We start from the raw sequence: 19,471 nt of genomic DNA, 5'->3' as shown, positions 1-19,471 counted from the left end.
CGTGAGGCGGGCGGGAAGGGCGGGAATGGCGGGCACGCGCCCGGCGCCGCTCCGGTCCTGTCAGGCGGGGCTGAGGGGCCCCGCGTGAGGGGACGGGGCCGCCGTCGCCGCCGCTTCGGGCTGCCCCGGCCGCTTCCCCTCGGCCCCAGCCGCAGCCCCTCGGGGTTTTCTTCCCTCCCCAGAGGCCTGAGGCAAGAGGGGAGCCGCGGGTCTCCTCAGCGGGCGGCTGTGGAGGGCGGCGGGGGACTCTGAGGGGGGCTCCTGAGGTAAAGGGGGGGGGGGGTGACAGCCCTCAGTCCGGCCCCGGGGGGCTCGGAGCCGGGCTCTGGGGGCAGCCGGCCCCGGCTCTGTGTCCCCTGGGTGAGGTGCTCCGTGAAGCGCCCTGCGGTGCGGCTGGAGAGGCCCGGGGGAGCGGGGGCTCGCCCCGCTGCTTGCAGCAGGCTCCGTGGCTCCGAGTTGAGCCCGCGTCGCTGCTTCCCCTGAGGCGCTCGGTAACCGCTTCCCTGCGAGGCAGCCCCGGCAACTCCGGTTTGTGCTGGCGTTCGGCGGGGGGTGGCTTGGGAGCACGTTGAAGCAGCCAAAGGCAAGCGCAGAGCCCTCGTCTGCTGTTACCTCTTCTGCCTGAAGAGCAAAGCCCAAGGCAGGGAGCTGGGGCCGTGCTCCGACGTGGCCCCGCGCACGGAGCAGCTCGCTGGGCGGCAGGAGCAGGACAAACCCCCGTGCGTGGCGAGGGTTTGGTTTCCCCGTGTGCTTCCTTGGCTCCTGCCTGGAGAAGGCCAGGTCTTGGCAACCGGGAGCCTGAGCGCCGGCCTCTCCTCGTCCCGGTGAGGAGCTGGGGCATGGCGCCGCTCGGTGCGGGCTGGGCTTTCGGTCACACTTAGTGCTGAGCTGCTGGGCCCCGGTGGTCATCAGTTTTGAGACAAGCCGTGTTCGCTGTCTCGGAGTGCTTCTGTTCTGGAGCTGTCTCCAGCTATTTCTTCTCCTTGCTTTCGGGACGTGTCTCACTGACGAGCTGGTGTGCTTAGTGCTGGGCACAGGTACGCGTGCACATCTTGCAGGACACCTCCGGGCCCTGCAGAGGGTGGGCAGAGCTGTTCCCCAGGCTCGCCCAGCCCTTCTGGGACACACGTCAGGGCAGATGTGTCTGCCTGTCCCAGCATTGCCCCAGAGGATGATGAGATGCTCCCACTGCTTCACAAAACTTGTTTGTGCCTTACTTCTGGTGTGGGTTTCAGAGCCAGTGCCTTCCTAACTTAGGTGTTCATTAAGCCCTAAATGTCTTGGCCTGTCACAATGTTCTTGCGCTAACCAGCTTTTCAAAGCCCAATTTTACTTTGCTGGGAAGGGCTTAGGGGATTTCTCTTCCCCAGGGGCTCTTGTGGGAGAGCTACAGTGGGAATCTCAGCCTGCAGTGCAGGGCTTGGCTGGGGGCTTCCTCCTCCCACAGAAGCTGTCTTTTTATTTTATTCCTCTAAGCTAATAAAATATTATCAAGCTCCTGTATCTCTGAATGAAATGCTTCTGCAGAGATCAAAGGATGAGTCTCAGGTTGTTTTTCTTTAGGTCTGGATGAGAGAACGGCAGAGGAGGGGTCCCTGCGAGGCTGCGTGCCACCCTGCAGCAAGTACGGTCTGCAGCAGCTGCCAGCTCGGTGAGTGCAAGCATATTGAATTCTGCCTGTGTGTACACAAACCTCAAGCAAACACCCCCTTTCCTCTAAGAGGAAGAACATCTGTGATATGCTGGGGGGTGGGGGGTCCTCGAGAGGTTTCATTTATCTTGAGAAAGTTGTGGGACGTGTGTCTTTATCAATAAGCACTGTACACCAGATGCAAAAACAGTTCTTGTCCTTTTCAGCGTGCCAGCAGCAGCAGTGCAGGCAGTGCCTGTCTGTGCACGGTCTGACACACTTCAACTTCTCTGCATAATGGGATGGGAGGCTCTGGGTGGGGAGCAGCTTGTGTCTGTTTAGGTTTTTTGTTTGTTTTGCTGTGGCATCAGCTGATGGAGCTGGGCAGGGAGCAGTGGGTTAGTACTGCAGCCCTGAGGAGGTCTGACTGTGGTGCTGGCCTGGGCATCAGATCAAGAGTTTTCAGCTTGTCTCCCCTTCACAGTGCACCATCGCAGCCCTGTGACGGATGCTGATGGAGATCCTTTCTCTCCTCTAGCATCTGTGTGGGTGGTGGTCTCCCTTGCAGCTGGAGAGCTGCTGCTAGCCCTAGCATAACTCCGGTCCTGCTGCAGCAGAGGAGGTACTGAAAAGGGCAGCAGGGCAGCGGTGGTTGCTGGAGGAAGAAGTTGGAGCAGCAGGCACCGCAAGAGCTTGTGTGGTTTAGAGGCTGGCAGGGTTTGAAGAGGTGGCACCGTGCTGCTGAGCATGCCCCTGTGCTTCAGCTGAGTCTGCTTGCCGGAGTGCTGCCTGTCGGGGCGTGTGTCCCGAGGTTACCGAACGTCGTGTTAACCCAGGTGTGTGTGCCAGCCTCTCGAGCTGTGGAAGGAACGCTCCTGTCTGACAGCCAGATCTTCTGTGGGGTATCAGTGCTGACTTTAGGAGGGCCTTTGCAGACTCACCGCTACCTGGAGCAGGGGAAGGAAGAACTTCTTTTGTAAGAGGCTTCAGGAAAAGCTGCCACAAAGGTTGGGGGAGCTGAACGGCTCCTGGGGGCCATTAGCAGGGTGCGCGGGGTCTCCGGAGCGTGTCTCTGAGAGGATAAATCTGGTGCAAACCAGGGCATCCTGAGCTAGTGGAAGGAAAGGGACACGTGTTGGCGGGGAGCTCGGTGTGAGGATAGTGCCTGTGCTGGAGGTGCGCAAGGCAGTTTGCTTGATAACATCTGAAATGGATGCATGCAATTAGTCTGCCCTGGGAAGGCGCCTGGAGAGAGCCCCTGCCCTGAAGTGCAGGTAGCTGTTGGGTGGGTGGTGTGGACGGGTCTGTTCAACAGCTGGAAGCCCCAGTGAATGCGGGGGTCAGGCTCTGATGTGTGAGGTGGCGCGTCCCTGCTGTGCATGCGGACAGAGCCAAGCAGGGTGAGCTGGCAAGTGGCGGGAGGGCAGAGGGTTTGCATGAGGCCAGCAGCAGAGGCCGGCTTTGGGCAGCACCAGGCTGTTGTAGCAGCTTTCCTGACGCCTGTGAGGGAAGATGAGCAAATGCTGCTTCTGGGTGGTTTTTGGTGCCCTTCAGCTTGTGGGGTGTGTGACTTGTGGCATGCCCTCTGGCAGGTGCTGGCTGCTGCCACCCAGCCCTACCAGTGCTGCCCAAATCTGGCCGCGGAGTCCGACCCTTTGCTGAGGGGCTGTGAGGAGGCAGCTTAACCAGTCAGACACAGGCCAAAAGCAAGGCTTGGGTTGGCAGTGTAAAAGTGGAGTATAAATCCAGTATAAGGCAAAATGTTCTTGGCTTGTGCCTTACCAGATAGGAAAGCAGACGTATCTTGGGAAAAGTAACAGTAGCCCTCACCCAAATCCTTCCGCTTACCCGTTTTTCTTCATGGCTTCAAATTCCTCTTCTCTGGTTTCCAGTCCCTTTTTTGGTGCAGGATGTCACTTGCTTCTCAAAGCAAGTTGGCCCAACGTGCAGGGAGGTGACCATCAGCAAACTGCCGTTAAACAAGTGGAGTATCCGGCTGTAAGCGTGGTGAGGATGAGAAGAGCATGCAGAAGCAGTTGCTGACGTAACTCAGTCCTTGTGGCAGACCTGAAGCCTAGCACCGATGCTCAGCAGCTAAAGCATCAAAGCACTGGCTGCGGTGGGTAAATGAACGGTACCAAATAGTCACGTAGTCAAGCGTGCTGCTTTAATTAAGACTGGTTAAGCGTAGCGTGTCTGGAGAAAACTGTCTGAAGTGCTCAAAAGGAAATCCTGATAAATTGGGATAGGGTACCCTTCGGAAGGATAATAGTGGAAAGAAACTGCAGTGACTTCAGAGCTGCGTGGGAGGGCGGTTTGTGGTGCTTGGTGCGGTGTTAGTAGGCATGCGGGTGTGTTCCCGCACCCAGGAGCTCAGACGTTCCCAGACTTGTGTCGTTAGCCACGGGTGGTGGCTTTAAGGGTTGAGTCTTTGGTCACAGAGAAATGTGTCCAGTGAGGGACGCTTGCACCAGAGCAGGTTCTTTTGGAAGCATTGCAGAAGGGTCAAGAACTGGAGCCGTGCAGGATCTGGGCAGTGGTGGCTGCCCTGTGCCACCAAGCACAGTGTGGTTCATCCCTGGAGCTGCCCTTCCTGCACATGGGGGCCCTGGTGTTGGGCTGGGGGAGAAGTCACCAGGTGACAGGCAGAGGGCGGAGGAGATGAAGCCAGAGATGTGGGAAAGCAGGAGGACCCCGCGGGCTGCAGGGGAAGGCTTCTGCCTTGCTTCCAGGGCTGCTATGAATTAACAGGGGTAACTTCTTTTCTTCCAGAATTGAACTTCAGGCTATCAAAAAATCCATCTGAAAATCTGACAAACTTTCCTATTTTCGTAGTTTTCAGCTACTGAGGTGGTGTTTTCCAGTCTGTTTTTTTCCTGTACCCTATGAAAATACAGTCATCTTCCAGTGTTTACCGTTAATGACAGGGTACAACCAAGCACTTCATAACTGGCATCCATAACTTGCTTAGGGGTTTGCAGGCTGGACTTGGTGGTTGCATTTCTTAGTGGGTCAAGACAAGAAACATTCTTCTGTTCCATTACAGTCTTCAGTTTTATTTTTAGCATAAGTGATATGGGCAGAAACAGATGGAGAAGTATAAATATTTGTCATAAGTGTCAAGTACACGACACTGGAGGATGATTTCGTTGCTTCCATGTGCTCGTGTCCCTGGATGGGGAAGTTCTCCTGAAAGGTCACAACCTTCTGAGGACGCAGCCTGAGAGGGAGGGCTGTCCCGTGGCGGCTGGGAGCTTCGCATCCCAGAAACCTGCTGGTTCAGGGAGTGGACCTGGCTGAAAATAAATCCCTATGTTTTATTTCTTGATGGAAGCCAGCTCATGAGCTGAGTCATGCCTTGTGATAAAGGTGTGGTTGGTTGAGGACTTGTTTCTGTTGGGTGGCTGCCCTGAGCAGGCATTATTTTAGGGCGAGTACCTCTGAGAGAGCTGTGTGTCTTTTTTTTTTTTTTGCCAGAAGCCATGTGGGATTAATTTAGCCTGTTTGTCTCTGGGGTAGTTTCAGTGTTTTCTGCAGGCTGGTGGCTGTGTGCAGGGAAGGCTCTGAAGTGTTGTGATTAATTATTCAGCATTGTTTGGAGTTTATGGTGAAGTTGTTAGCTAGTTAACAGTGACGGCTCTAATTATTCTGGTGTGAGTATAAACAGTGAGGCTGCGATGTGCCGCTCTGCTGGAGCAGCGCTTGAATAGATGCATTTTGGAGACGGAGGCATCCTTCCCCTCCTTCCTGTTCCCAAGCTGTGCTCTCAGCAGAGCAGCTTCCAAGCGGGGACGCCCAGAAACCTAGCCCTCTGTTCTGCTGATCCTAGAGCTCAGGGGCAGCAGCGTGCCAGTCTCACTGCCTCACTCCTTCTGCAATCGCCTCTCCCTGGCAGCCTCCACTTGCTCTCACTGCTGTAAGCCAGGAGGATCCCGTCGCGTCCTTTTCGGCTGGCTGGCAGCAGAGCCTGGGTTCTCAGCAGGAGCCCTCGCTGCAGAGCGGGGTGGGGTAGAAAAGTCTTCCAGCGGTGGGAAGCACAGAGCTGTGTGCCGAGGTGGGAGGACAAGGACGCCTCCCTGACCCCCCTGGTTCCTATGCACTGTTCTGTGCATGTTTCTGGGGTTGGCTGGCTGTTTTTATGGAGTGACTCCATAACTGTTTGACAACGTGCTAATGGCATGTTTTGGAGAACTCTTTGGTCTTAAACTTTACGCGGCAAGACTCCTGGCTCGGCACAGCTGTGCAGATAACATTCTCTTCAACTTCAGAGGGAAAAAATTCTTGCCTCTGGTGCTCTTGCTTTACGCTGATTTGTGCTGCGGCTGTTGAGCTCTACGTGTGCTAAATAAAAACAAGGCCTGCAGATCCACAAAGCTCTGAACTGGAGAGGGCTGGTCTGGTTTGTAGGATATTAAATTAACACAGAAGACTGAATCGGTTTCTCTTTGCTGCAGATTTCCTTGGTAACACGAAGCCCCAGCTCAGAGAGAGACCCGAACGCCGAGTACATAGCAAGGGTGTTAAACGGAGTGGGCATGAGGGGCTCAGCTGGGGTGGGAGCGGGGAATAAATATATGCTGTGGAAGCCCAGGCTAAATAACACCTTCTGAGGATGTGTTAGTGTTGGATTCACAACTGCTGGTGGCTGTGGTGCCCGTCAGTCACACCAAGGAGTTTCAGATCATGCCCTGGACTTCAGTCCCTGTACCTGCAGCTTGGTGCTGTGTTGGGGCAGTGCTCGGCAGTCTGCTGCTGCTCTTCTGGTGGCGGCTGCTGTTTTGTGGTGATACCTGTGGTGCAGAGCTCACTCACAACTTTACCTTGCAGTCTTGTGAGTGCGGCAAAAGGATCAGTAACCCTGCAGTTTGGCTTGGTTTTGCCCTGCTTTTTCGTGGCATATTTACCAACTCAGGCTGAGCCCTCCTAGTCATGGTAAGGAAAGACTTTACCATGGGTGTCCCCTTCCCTCTCCCACCTCTAGGTAGTGGCTGAGTTTCTGTTCTGAAGAACAGAAGTAAGCCTGAAAAACACGAAAGAGCTGGTGATGACAGGTTTTTCACCTGCTTTTATGCAGGTAGCTTGGGCACAGCCTGCTGAAGCCCCCAGTTGCAGGTTGTCACAGCTGCAGTAGATAAAGCAGAGGAATTGGGCAGCAGCAGGGAAAAATGTATATTTTTGCAGAGCGCTGTGTGCATGTATGCTCACCTGAGGCTGGCTCTAATTACCAGCCCCGTGATGTTCTGCTGCTGCGTCCAGCTCTGTTAACCTGCTCCAAACTAGCTCCTGCCTTTGTGCTTCCTCACCATAGCAGTGGCAACACGCGGGCGTCACCAGAGCTCTTCCTGCCTCTGGAACTCCTCCTGGGCTAGCTACAGCTGGTGGTCTTAGTCTGCCCTGCTGCTTTGATGGGCACTCTCAGAAATCGGGGTGCTCAAAGGGACCCCTGCCAGAAGAGGACCCATAGCTGCTGCTTCGTGCTGGGTTTCTGCCACCAAGCCCTCCCTACCCCTTGCACCACCGTAGCACACAGGGCCTTGTCTTTTTGTGGGCAGGGAGCTGGAAGTTGTGTGAGCTGCCTCCTTGTTAGGAGCCTGGGATGGATGTTGTCTGCGGGTGAATCACGGCTCCATGAGGGAAGGAGGCTTCCTTGTCACAGGGTGTGAAAAGCGATGGATGTAACACAAAAGCAAATGGATTTTCCCCTGCAGGGTGTCACGTACTGCCCTGGAAAAGCGTGTTCTGCTGCTTCAGAGCTTCTCTCCCTGTCTCCTATGAATGGCTGCACACTGCTGTGGAAGAACTGGGGGGAAAGGAGTAAGAACTGGCTTTGGGTAGTGGTAATACAGAAGGCATAGCCGTGTGCCAAAGAGATCAAGCGAGCTGAAAATGCAGCAGGTCCTTGATGCAGTGTTCCTGTGGCCAAAGACAGACGCTTACAGTTCCCATGCCTACGGACAGGTGTGTGTGGCTGGACAAGTCAGGGCTCCATGCTGCACTCCCTCACCTGGCTCTGGTCCCGCTGCCGGGGCAGTGCTGTTCTGTGACGGTGGGGGTCCTCTTGTGCTGTGTGCCTACAGCAGGATGAAGACAGAAGGCTCATCCACTGTGCTCTTGCTGTTTTCCTGTGGCTGATGAGATGCTCTGGTGCTGCAGTCAGGAAAGACCCCTTCTACAGCTGTCAGGTAGCTTGGTGACAAAGGTTAACAATACCTGAGGCTCCCAGCTCTGCCAGGCAGAGCATGCAATGGACCTGAGAAGGGTTTTTGCCTTATAATGTAAGCACCTCAGCCCCAGGCTGGCAGGTGGGGCTGGAGAAATGGGAGGTGTCTGAGTGCAGCTTGTCATGCAGGGCCTTGCTGAATGCAGAGGGACCAGGAACGTGTGCCTCTGCCTGAGGACTGGGTTATGGGGTCACTACACGTGTAGGGTGAGACTTGGTGGAGCTGTGAGAACAAGGTCCTCTGGCTCGGCTTGTCTCGTGTGCGCAGCACTGGCCGAGGAGAGGCTGGGGAAGTGGGAGCATGTGAGGAGAGGGGGAGGCTTTATGCAAACGTGGGAGGGCTGCAGCTTTCCCTCTGGAAGTGCAGCTCAGCCCAGACCATGTAAAGGTGCCGTGTGGGCTTTGCCTGCCTTTGTTCTGTGGTACTGCTCGTGAACCTCAGTGCTTTCAGCTGGCAAATCAGGCCGCGTCACTACTGTGCACTACACATTAGAGAGATCAGGCATCTCTGCCTGCATGTTTCCATACTCTAATCAGGCTTCTGCCTTTTCCTTTCTCATGCAGTATTGATGGGAGCAGTGCGTGCAATTTGCCTTGAAGCGATAGTGAAAAGGCATGACTTATTCATAGCGATTGCAGGAGTTCATTCCTTACTGCCAGATGGACTGATTGAAGTCAGGCTGCAGAGTGGAGCTGGCCTTTTTTGTAAGGATCGGAGCCTTCGCTTTGCTGCTTCAAAGGAACGGAGAAGTGGCCATCCAGAACGATAATCGCAGATGGGAAAGGGCAGTACGTGATCACACCTCACCTGGGGGAACTGGTTCTGCTGTAGCACATGCTCCTGGCCACTGAACGAGTGAGTAAAGCCAGTGCTGCTTTCTCCATGCTCTTCAAACACCTGTCTACTTGCCTTGTGGTTTCTTGTGCTAAGAGCCCTGTGGGGACCAGCGTTGTCTTAGTACAGCATGAGGCAGAGGTGGTAACTGGGCTTGAAATACTCTGGCAATGGAATCAGCCTCCAGATCCGAGTTAATGAACCACAGACGCACTCAGAACACAAGGCCCCGGGGCTGTTTGTTAGCAGTAATGTGTCCGGTTTGCCCCCAGGGCAGCGTGTTGCTGGGCTGCTTGGCTCAGCGCCTGCCCAGCTCCCCGGGAAGCCCCTTCCTGCTGCACCCGCAGGGGGCCTGGCCCTTGCAGCTCCCAAGGCTGACGCGGGTCAGAGTGGAAAAGCAGAAATTATTGGTGTGGCTGCAGTGCCAAGGTGTTTTTGCATTTCTGGTGTGAGCTGGATAGTAATACCTGGGTTCACTGAGGTGTGTTGTGGCTTCTGCAAAGTGCCAAGTCCATTAGGATCTAATGGAGGGAAGGAAACCTCTCAGAATCCTTAATATTTGGAGTTCTTTAGCTATGAAGAAGTACTTCCTTGCCTTGAAATGTTCTCTTGCTGTGAAATCCATTCCAGTCTCTAAGACAGTGAGTCTCCTTCCCTCTCTTCCCATGCCCCAGGTTTTATTAACCTAGAAATGTGCTGACACTTCACCATTAAACTGGTTTCTAGCCCATTGAGGAGCTCTGCAGTTCCTTTGCAAGCTGTCGGTGCGGCTGCATGCAAGGGGAGAGGATGGCTCAGTTCATCTCCTGGGGTCTGCATTCTTCCTAGCCGATGGCTTTTTGCAAGTCTCTGACAGCACAGAGCCGTGTCCATGTGTAGCTGCTCCCCTCTGAAGGAAGGGTGTGGGGAAGAGGCATTGAAGAGAATTGCATCACTGTGCTTTAATGCGTTTATTTTGGCAGTGCTGTCTGCCTGCGGAGGAGCTGTCTCAGCAGACAAGGGCACTGCTCAGAGCCTCACCGCAGCGTCTGTCCCACCCTGGGGACCCGGGGGCCGCTCGGTGCCCAGGCAGTCCGTCACTCTCAGCAGGCAGCTCAGGACCCTGGCTGCGCCCTTCCAGCTCCGCTCCCCGGCAGCTTGGCCTTGCTGCGGGGGGCCCGAGGGAAGCCCCCGCGGCCGGCAGGAGCAGGCACCGGGCCTGCATTGCTCAGGGTCAGCACTCGCCAGCAGCCTGCTCGTATCTCTGCAGGTAGCACCTTGTAGCAAGGTCATCCCAGCCACAGCTTGCTTACTGATGTTGAACAGCATCAATCTGTCTTCTCCAGAGCCTTCTGAACACTTCCTCGGCCCTGGTATCTGCTGGGCTGAGCTGTGCTGGCAGCTGGGAACTCCAGTGTCCAGGCGGAGGTGCCTACAGTCAGTGCTGAGGCCGAAGGACTCTCTTGATGGCCTCTAACCTCACAGGGCCTGGTTCTTCCTGCCCTTCCCAATCCTGCTGTCCAGCTAGGCAGCCCTGTGGAGGCTCACCAGGGCCAGAGGACTCCTGAGCAGCCCCTGCATGCAGGCAGGCAGCCAAGGGCTGCCCGAGGCTGCTGAGCAGGTGGAGGTGTGGAGGAGGCTGCCCAGGGGGAATCTGAGGAGACTGAGGGGTTGCCCCAAGGGTCTGTGCTCCTTGGGCCTCTTGTCTTTATACCTCCCTGAAAAGTGCAACCCCAACACCTCCCGGGCACACGGAGCACCCAGTGCTGACGGAAGGACCTTCCTCACATAAAAGGCAGATGGATGGAGCTGCTCCTTCCCACACAGAGCAGGCAGCTGTTGGGCTGCACCACCTCCCGCAGATGCCGGGGAGCAGCAGCTGCTCCTGCCCTTGGTGCCAGGCAGGGCCTGCATCCGGCTCTGCAGCACATTAAATCACGTGCTCTGCTCAGAGTCTCTCTCCTGTCAAGCCGTTTGTTCTAGCTACATTCTTGTCTGCTTAGAAACTTGTCATTTTTCTAGCCTTTTTCAAGCTCACCTACTAGAGAGAGCATGAGAATTATCAGTATTTAGGCATACGATAACGATACAAGAAAAATAAAATGAAGGGTTTTAATTATATGGTTTTCTTAATTCCTTTGATGTAGAGGCTGGTGGAAGCTAAGTGGATTCAGGGCCAGACTTGCACAGGCATCTGGGGGAAGGGACTGCAAATGAGCCTAGCCAGCCAGGAAATTGCACATTTAAATATAGTTCTCAGTAGGGTCAGCAAAACACCCGGGGGGTGAGTTAAGAACAAAACTTGTGCCGTAATGGGTTCATTTAGCTGCAGACATCTTAAGGGAAGCAAAAAGGGATCCTGGGAGCGAGGGAAGCAAAGCGAAGGGTTGGTGTCCCATCTGATGGGCAGCTGTGTGCTGCTGCAGGTCTCTCCCAGGCAGCAGCGTCCTTCTCATCCTGTGCTGGCTGCTGCACGGGCTGATGGCGAGAAACTGCTGAAGGGATTTCTGGTTTTGGGGTGGTTTCCTGGGAGGCTGTAAATCCCTAGTTCCCGTAACGCAGTAAGGCTGCTGGTGCTGCTGTCAGCCGTGGCACAAAGCACGGCCTGGGTCATCCCGTTCACCTGGTGGTAGGAAGGTGGGAGCAGTGGCTGCCTTGGTTGCCCTACGTGAGGTAGGGGACAGCTTTCCCTGGGAGGCTGCTGCTCTCGTCCCGAATGGGTGAGTGGGACGCTGCTTCCCACCCCCGTGGGCACAGACCAGTTTCCGTGCCCTGTTGGGTTGGGGCAGTGACTGGAGTTGGTGACAGGAGCCTGATTTATCCTGGATAAAGGGATTTCGGGGAAGTGAAGCTTGGCGCTTGTCCCTTTGGAAAGCTGCAGCCATGGGTTTTGTCCTGCTGGGACCTGTGATACTTCCAGCAGAGGGACAAGATCAGTGTCCCCTTGGGCACCTGGGTAAAGCAGGATGTAAAGCAGGCAGAGCCCAAGGTGTAAGGCGCTTCCTTACACCTGAGTAACCTGAAAGCCAGCAGTGCTCTTCAGTTTGACTCAGACAGAGTTTGCCAGGAACGAGGCCTGATCCTGCCTCCCTCCCTCCGGAGGGCTGGAGAGCTGTTGGCCTCTTTGGTTAGCTGGAATGAGACTTCACAAAAGCTGTGCACCCACACGGGAGGGAAGCGGTGAGCTGCTCGCCTTGCCTGCAGCCTTTCAGAGCTCTGCTTCTGTATCGTGCTCCCTGGGGGAGCTGCACGGAGCTGAGTAAGGAGCTGTGAGTGCAGCCAGTGCCTCGAGCCCTTCTGAGTCAGTTGTGGTGTGCGTGGTATTTGGGGACCTTGATGACCTGCTGGAGACCCGTAACTGGGTGACACTCGCCTTGTGACTTAGAAATGGCATGGGAGGAATGCCTTGGGGTCACGGAAATGGTTGAAACCTTGAACTTGGAATACGAATGAAAGGAAGTGCAAAGGAAGGAGCAAAACTCTTTTGAATTTGGGAATATAATTCGCCTATGAGTGGTCTGTTTGTCATGGGTGCTGCGTATCGTCTGACTCTCCTGAACAATCACACCTTAAAAATGGTGGTCCTGGGTCACTGCATGGGGTTTCTGTGCTGCTGCTCCTTAAAGCTAGCACAGACTTGGTAGGTTTGTTTATGCAGGTGCCAGCTGGGGTTCACTTTCAGGGAGTTCAGCACCCCCTTAAAAGAACCGGCCTTTTAGGGACAATTTCTTAAGCTTTCTTTGAAATGCCTGCCTTGCTGATAAGCTCGTAGAGCTGGCGCGTGCCTGTCAGCGTGTCCTACAGCTCTAAGCACAGTGGGGCAGCGAGCTCTGCACTAATTGGTGCTGTTGCCACGCTATTGAGAAGTTGTACTCACTGGCCAAATTTTCAAGTGCCGGTCTAGGCTCTCTGCCTGGATGTCAGGAAGGGGAAACTAATTATAGTGTGAAACCAGGAGAGCAGACCGGCCTAAAGGAAATGTCATTAAGGTTCTCTTCAGGCCCTGGGTCAGCCTGTGTCAAATCACAGCTGTATCAACCTCTTAATTTCTTCCTCCTTCAATTTAAATTACCACCAAGTGTTTTCTTGGAAGTGTAACCACCTTTTATACCAGGGGAGTGAATTCTGGCTGTTTCCTCTAATTCCAAATAAGAGAGGTGGGGCTGGGATTGCCGAAGCCAGGAGGACAGTTTCTCGCCTTGCCTCTCCTTCTTGCTCTGTAGCACTGTGCAGAGCTCTTGTGTTGGCTTCCTGGGGGCTCTGCACTGGGGTCTGCCGTGGGGCAGTTGGGTTTTATCCTCTCCAACACTGCAGGAAGGGTGGGGAGGATGCCTGAACTTGTGTGTGGCCATCACGTACAGCACATAATGCTCTCTGTGCGACGTGTGTCACGCCGCAGAGCTCACTTCGCTCATTTTTAAGCTGTTAATGTCTGCACCACCCTGCCTCCAGCATCTGCTACTGGCCCCCAATGGAGGTAGGTACGTGCCCTGACTCAGTATGGCTTGTCCTGTAAATCATCTGTCGTCTCTTCTAGATGCTCATGACCCGCACCTCAAGCTCAGTGCTTGTTCAGGAAGCTAGAGCAGCCCTGAGTCCATAACACGCGTGTGTTTTGTTGTTCTCCCTTGCAGCTCCTTCCTGAGATGGGAGATCTTGGCATCAGCTGGGGCCGTGAGGTGGGACTAGAGCCATGTAAATCAGAACTTGCTTTATAAAAGAAAGCATATTCCAGTTTTTAACCTAGTTTCCTTCTGGAACCAGACCCTGTGGGGAAGATGAGCCATGCGTATGCCGTGTGTCTGTCGTTCCTGTCTCCCACCCTGCCGCACAGCAGCTTCCAGATCTTTGTTCTCCTGAATTCGAGTGTCTGGTGCTGGTTAAGGCTTCAAAGACGTGTCACAAGCTGCCAGGGAAACGCTTGGCTGCACAGACAGGGAGGACGTTACGGTGAGGGGCTCTGTTAATTAGTCCTGCGCTTCCCAGCACAGGGGAACGTGGTGCTGCTTCTGTCGTCTTCGGTCTCTTGCCTGCCACCCACACAGCGCCCTCATTTCCATCAGCCTGTGCTGCTCGGCCCTGAAGGCTCCTCGTGGTGGGACCCCCTGGGGCTGGGCAGCCCTCCTGTGGTTCAGGCCTGGGCTGCGGGGACACCTGCAGAGCCGCTGCACGTCCTCTGCAGCGGAGCAGAGAGCTCAGGAAGAGCAGCAGGCTGGGAGCCATGGCACAGGTAGCCTGCCCGCCTAGTGCAGAAATCTTAGCTCAAGATGTCTCCTGCCAGCAAGGCTGGTCTGTGTGACACTGCAGCACTTCAGCTGGGGTTAACACGCAGCCTCTGGATGATCCAACTGCTGCTCCTGAGACCAATTTTTCCCCTGTCAGAGTTCATACCGAGGGTTAATATAGCAAAGAAAAATCCCTAAAACATAAATAATCGGCTAGTTTTCAGCTGGACACAGCTCTCCAGCAAAGAGGATTTGCAGTGCCCCGTTGTAACACCTGATCGTCCTCCAGCAGCGCTGAGCCCCTGTTGCGCAGAGGGAGGAAGGTGCTGGGTGTCGAGGTCGGGACGAGCGGAGCAGGGTCAGGTCCAGGCACAGACGTCCTGCCTGGGGTCCCGAGCGACCTGAGGGAGCCAGCAGGATGTTCGGATGTGCTCGTGAGCTGGGCGACTGCACTTCCACTTGGGTGCTGGCTAATAAAGAGTGTAGCACGGGAAATAAAATCCTTGGAGGAGATTTAATAACTGGGGAGAATAATTGTGAAGTGCTTCAGAATATTAACCAATAGCTGAATGCATTTAATTAGCTTAATGAAGCTGGGTGCCTGGGCTCTTTTTTTAATCAAACAGATGGGCAAAACATTACGCACAAAAAATGAGTTCTAAATACAATGAATGCGTTTAATTAGCAAATAAAAGATGGAAAGGGTTTGTTTTTCAACTTCAAGTGAGAGATTCTTCTTCACTGAGTGCTCTCAAAAGCAGCCGTCCGTGCTGTGGGTTCCCAGCAGTCCCAGGCTGGTGGAATTTGGAGTGGTTTGGGTGCTGGAGGTGGGAGCCAGGTGCCAGCCTGTGGCTGGCTGTGCCGGTAGGAGCCGTGCCGTGCCGGTATGCCACGATGGCACGGAGCCTGCTGTGGGCGCTGCCGTGGGCTGCGTTCCCCGAGGGCAGGCTCAGCAGTAACACTGCTCAGCCTGCAGCTCCAAAGCCTTTTACCTAAGGGTTCGTACGCCATCACCTCTGCTCTGCAGAAGGGGAAGGGAGCAAGCAGTAACCGGGGCTACGCAGCGAGGGTGTGAGTTGGGTGTGGGATGTGGGGTGCTGGTGAAGGTGCCCTCAGTATTTGGGGCACCAGGGGAGCGTTTCACTGACGGCCTGGGCTTGCTTCATCTGTGCCTGTAGGATGTGTGGCCACCTGTCTGTAACGCTTCTGGCCCCAGCTGAGGGCATCACCTGCTGCTGCTGGTCTCACTGGCCTCCCTGCGGTGCTGGTGGCCGTCCCTGTGGGTGCCAGGACAACACAGGACACACCTGCCACCTCTGTCCCACGGACAGCCTCAGTGTGCTCTGGGCTGTGCAGAGGATCTGTCCCCGTGCGTACAGCCACGCACAGCTCGCGCACGCCGTAGTGCCCGTCTGCAACGAGCTGCCTCGTGCCACAGGAGCTTGTTGCAAATGAATGACCTGCCTCTCCCCACAAACCTCCACACCCGTGTGGGTCTGTAACGCAGCTCTGTCATATCGCCGAGTCTTGCCAAGCCTGCGAGCGTTTCCTCCAGCCTCGTGTTCTGAGCCGAACAAGCCCTTTTGATATTAAGCCTATAATAATAACACCTTGTAGCTAGAGTATGTTTTCCCCATTAGCGGATTACTCAGCGCTCTGTGCTTTTGAGGTAGTGTTTAACAAAAGCAGAGACTTTCCCAGACTATATTTAATTAAACAGAGCTCCGAGATCTCTTCCGCTTCATTTCAGTGCTGTGACTGTATCGCTCTGCGGTCTCATCCCTGCAGCAGCCAGGAGTGGAGTGTGTGCTCTGCCCGTGCTCTGCGTGTGCTCAGGCCAGAGAGGGGCCCGGCCATGTGCTAACACCGGGCGCTCCCGGCGGGACCCGTGGGTTCCCTCTGCTCCCGGTACCTGTGGGGAATGCGGCCCTTGGGCCAGCCTCTGAAATCGAGCAGGTACCTGGGCTGAACCGTGTGCCCTGTTCAAGTGGCAGCCCGACTAAAGTGCCTTTAGCTACAAATAAATTTGGGATCTTAAGTTCTACCTGTTTCTTTTTTGAGGCTAGTGCAGGTATGGGAGCGTTTGGAGCATGATGGCTCGGTTATCAGCAGTTAGGTGCAAAGGGGGGGCTTCAGTTTGGAGGTTCCTTACTTCCGCCTCAGGAGATTTCTGTGAGCAGATGGTGATAGGCTCTGGTTTTGCTTATCATCGCAGATTATTTGCCAGATAACTGTTGTGACTAATGCTTTGGCCTGTAGACTGTTTGAAATCCCGGAGTCAGGTTTCTGGTAGAAATACTTGTGTTTGCAAATCTTACAATCTGTTCCTGTGCGCAGACGTCACCGCTAGCAGGGGGCTGCTCCCCTGTGGCAGGTGCCCTCAGCTCCGCAGCACAGGGGCAGCCCTAAAGCAGAGCCCCCTTCCTGAAGCAGGGTCAGAAGTGGCACCTTTGTGCCCAGTTTTGGGTTTATTGGATTTTAGAGCTCCTTATGGCTGAAGCCCCAACCTCGGCAGGGCACTGGTGGCAGCACCAATGAGGGTCCTGCAGCCACCAGCTTGCCTCTCCCTCTCCTGAGAGGCTACTGTGATTTGTTTATCTTCTTCTTCCACCTCTCCCTTCTTTTAAAAAAAGAAAATTTCTCTCAGATGTCTCTGGAGAGCTGGCTACAGTAGCTGCTTGACTGATTTATTCTAGTATTTTAACATTTACTGGATTTACATAACAGCCAAACAATCTGTTTCAGGAGTTTAATATAAACCCAACTCCAGTGAGTCACATCCATGTCAGTAATAATGCAAGGAGAGGCAGCTGGGGGAGCGAGGAGGTGACTTTTTCTAGGTTTCTGCATGGGAATATCTGGCTGCCTGAAATATCTCTGACGCCTTGCAGCCGAGCGACGCTGCCAGCTCTCCTCCACCATCGGGGATTTGTTCTGAAACTTGGAAAGGTCAGTGGGTGCGTCACGCCAGCGCTCCTGGCTGTGCTCAGGACCCTCCTGAAGCTACCCAGGCGGTGCTGGTGCCCTGGCCGCTCCCCAGCCACGTTGGGTGGTCGGTGCCAGGTGAGCTGGGCTTGTTCCTTCGGGGCTGTGGGAGTGAGATCCGTCGGGATGAGTAACAGCAGGGGGTTCCTGCAGCACAGCACGTGGTGTCCTGCCCAGGCAGAGTAATTCTGCAGCTCCCCAGGTTGCTCCGTGCGGCCGTGTGAATGCAGCCAACCTCTGGGGCAGCCCTGCTGCAGGCAGCCTGGCCCGCCCTGCTCCAGAGGCTGGTGGGGGCAAAGTGCGGTCAAGCAAACCAGGCCTGCAAACGGAGCTGGCTTTTCGGGGAACCCGCAGTGAGGGGCTACAGGAATGGGGTTGCTGGATTAGCGTCCGCATCGCCGCCTGCGTTAGAGGCTGGCTGTTCAGCCAGGCAAGCGCTCCTCTCCCTGCAGCTTGCCTATTTGAATTCTTGTCTTTAGGATGGGAACTAAATGCTGGCTGATGAGATCCATTACAGCACTAATTTTAGAGCATGCCAAACACTAGGAAATTGTTTTCACCCGCCGGTCTCATTTCTCCTTTGTTCCACCCCCCCTCTTTGTGAAAACTGCCATTGTCATTCTGCTAAATGTCTGGTGATGGATGTCCTGCTCGCTGGGATCTTCGGGCATTCTCCTTCAAGCCCTTTTCTGATGCTTCTTCACTCAGCCACTTGACACTGCTGTTCGAAAAGCTCTCTTGGGGCTGCAGGCACTCCGTGCAGCCTTGGGCAGCCGGTGCAGGATGCCAGCGGAGCCTCCTGCAAGTCTGGGGGCAGCAGGGGAGGCAGCTTCCGAGTGGAATTTCTTATCCTTGCGTGTCCGGGGCTTTACAAGCCCTTCCAGCCCCACCCCAGCCTGCTTTCTTGATGAGCAAGAGGAAAATATGAATTTCCCTTCGGTCTGCAGAAAAGTTTAGGTGGCGATCCCAAAGCTTCAGCATTTCTTCTTGGCACTGATGAAAACCTGAGTCATTGCTCAAGAGGATGGAGCAGGCAGAGAGGGAAATTTAGTTAGGAACTGAAATGCTTGATCAATGCCAGAGGGAACAATAGCGCACAGAAATCCAGATTTCAAATGTGATTGCTTTCTGTTGGCTGGAACCTCGCAGGGGCTTGAGAAGAGCCTGGACGTTTAACTGGTTGTCTTCACTGAAAGGTGGCCGCAGATAGCAGTGCTGCTTTTAGCACTGCTCTGCCTCGCGCTGTTTAGCAGTCTTATTGTGCTCTAGGTTAAAGCTGGTGGCAAAAGTCCAAAAAAGTGGTTTCAAGCCCTCCAATTTTCAGGAGGTCTCTGGAATACGTTTTTGCAGGGGTTTGGCAACCAGATATCCCCGCCAGCAGCTGCTGCAACCATGAGCAGACAGATCTGGGCCTCTGAAAATCTGCGCGCTCCTGCCCCATCTCCCCATCCTCATCTCTTCTGGAGGCTGGATCCCTCCACGAGAGCTGTCTGCCTTCTTGTGCCCCAGCCTGGGGGCAGCACTGCCTGCTCCTAGCAATTATTTCATGCCTTCCCCGGCTGTGCTCTGCGCCCCACGGCTGCTCAGAGGTGTCAGCCTGTGGGAATTCGGCAGGCGAATGTCTTCATAGTCAGCCTCTGTGAATGTGGCGGAGATAAACCCTTTACTGAACTAAATGTGGTAACAGCTAATCCCTTGGAAACAGTCACCTGGGCCCTGCGCGATGAAAAGAGGCTTTGCTGCTCTGATTAACTGCGCTGGCAAGAACATTAACTCACTTTTCCTTGGAAATGAAAAGCACCTCTCCAGGAGCGCTGAAGGGATTAGGTACCAGCAGGAATATTAAGGTAGGTTTTTGCACCTTCCTTCTAAATGTGGCACTTTAAAAGACAGGTCAGCCCTGATGGGAAGGGTGGGTGCTGCTGTGTGTGCCCGTGCCCTGGAAGAGGGCACTCGCTGCGGTGCAGAGGCCAGCACGAGGCTGGGGGCACCGAGGAGTGTCCCCAGGAGGGCTGCACGTCCCCAGGAGGGCTGCGCGTCCCCAGGGCACATCTTCTGGCACCAGCCACCTGCGCTGGGGTGTTCAGCTGGGGAACAGAGCTCAGTGCTGTAAACGAGCCCGGTCAGCCTGCGCAGCCACCACCTGAAGGACTGGAGCTCCTCTAATCCTCGCTAAGAGCCAAACGGCACTGACCATCCCCAGCCTGTTCTGCAGCAGGTGCTGGAGGCCTTGGAGAGCGTGGTGCTGTTCTGATGGTCTTGGCAACTCTGCTGTGGTTTTTGGGTGAGATTTGCACTGAAATTTTTTATTTATTTTTTTAATACAACTCTTGCTTTCAAAACCCTGTACTAGAAATCCCACCTACATTGAAAACAAAACTCTTGTACTTTAGTGAAGGCCACTTCAGGCTGGGTTTTGAGGCCGGGCTTTTATCTTGGTGCTGCTTTCCACGAGGCTGCGTGCCCCAGCGCTGAGCCTCTGCCCTGGCAGGAGGGAAGCCTGCCCAGCGAGCTGTGTTTGATACTGAAGGCTGTTCAGCAGCAGCCCGGCTGGCTGAGGGGATTAAAACCAGTATATAAAAGATTTCTCTTTAAAA

General features: G+C 54.8%; 1 protein-coding gene across 5 annotated transcripts in view; it reads left to right on the top strand.

The window, feature by feature from the left end:
• Positions 1-19,471, top strand: part of CAMKK1 (calcium/calmodulin dependent protein kinase kinase 1) — a 93,823-nt gene that overhangs the window by 79 nt on the left and 74,273 nt on the right. For 2 of the 5 annotated variants that reach the window (XM_080562893.1, XM_080562898.1), the window contains exons 1-2: positions 24-266; positions 1,564-1,651. The gene's annotated coding sequence lies outside the window, so the exon portion shown is untranslated. Of the gene's footprint in view, positions 1-23; positions 267-856; positions 1,038-1,563; positions 1,652-8,414; positions 8,707-19,471 lie in introns of those variants that run through there. The other 3 variants (XM_080562897.1, XM_080562895.1, XM_080562894.1) reach the window with 3 other exon arrangements.

Source organism: Anser brachyrhynchus, assembly GCF_964034855.1.
Source record: "Anser brachyrhynchus genome assembly, chromosome: 20".
NCBI classification, from domain to species: Eukaryota; Metazoa; Chordata; class Aves; order Anseriformes; family Anatidae; genus Anser; species Anser brachyrhynchus.
Note: the sequence above shows the minus strand (reverse complement) of the source record. Positions and strands in the feature narration are given on the sequence as shown.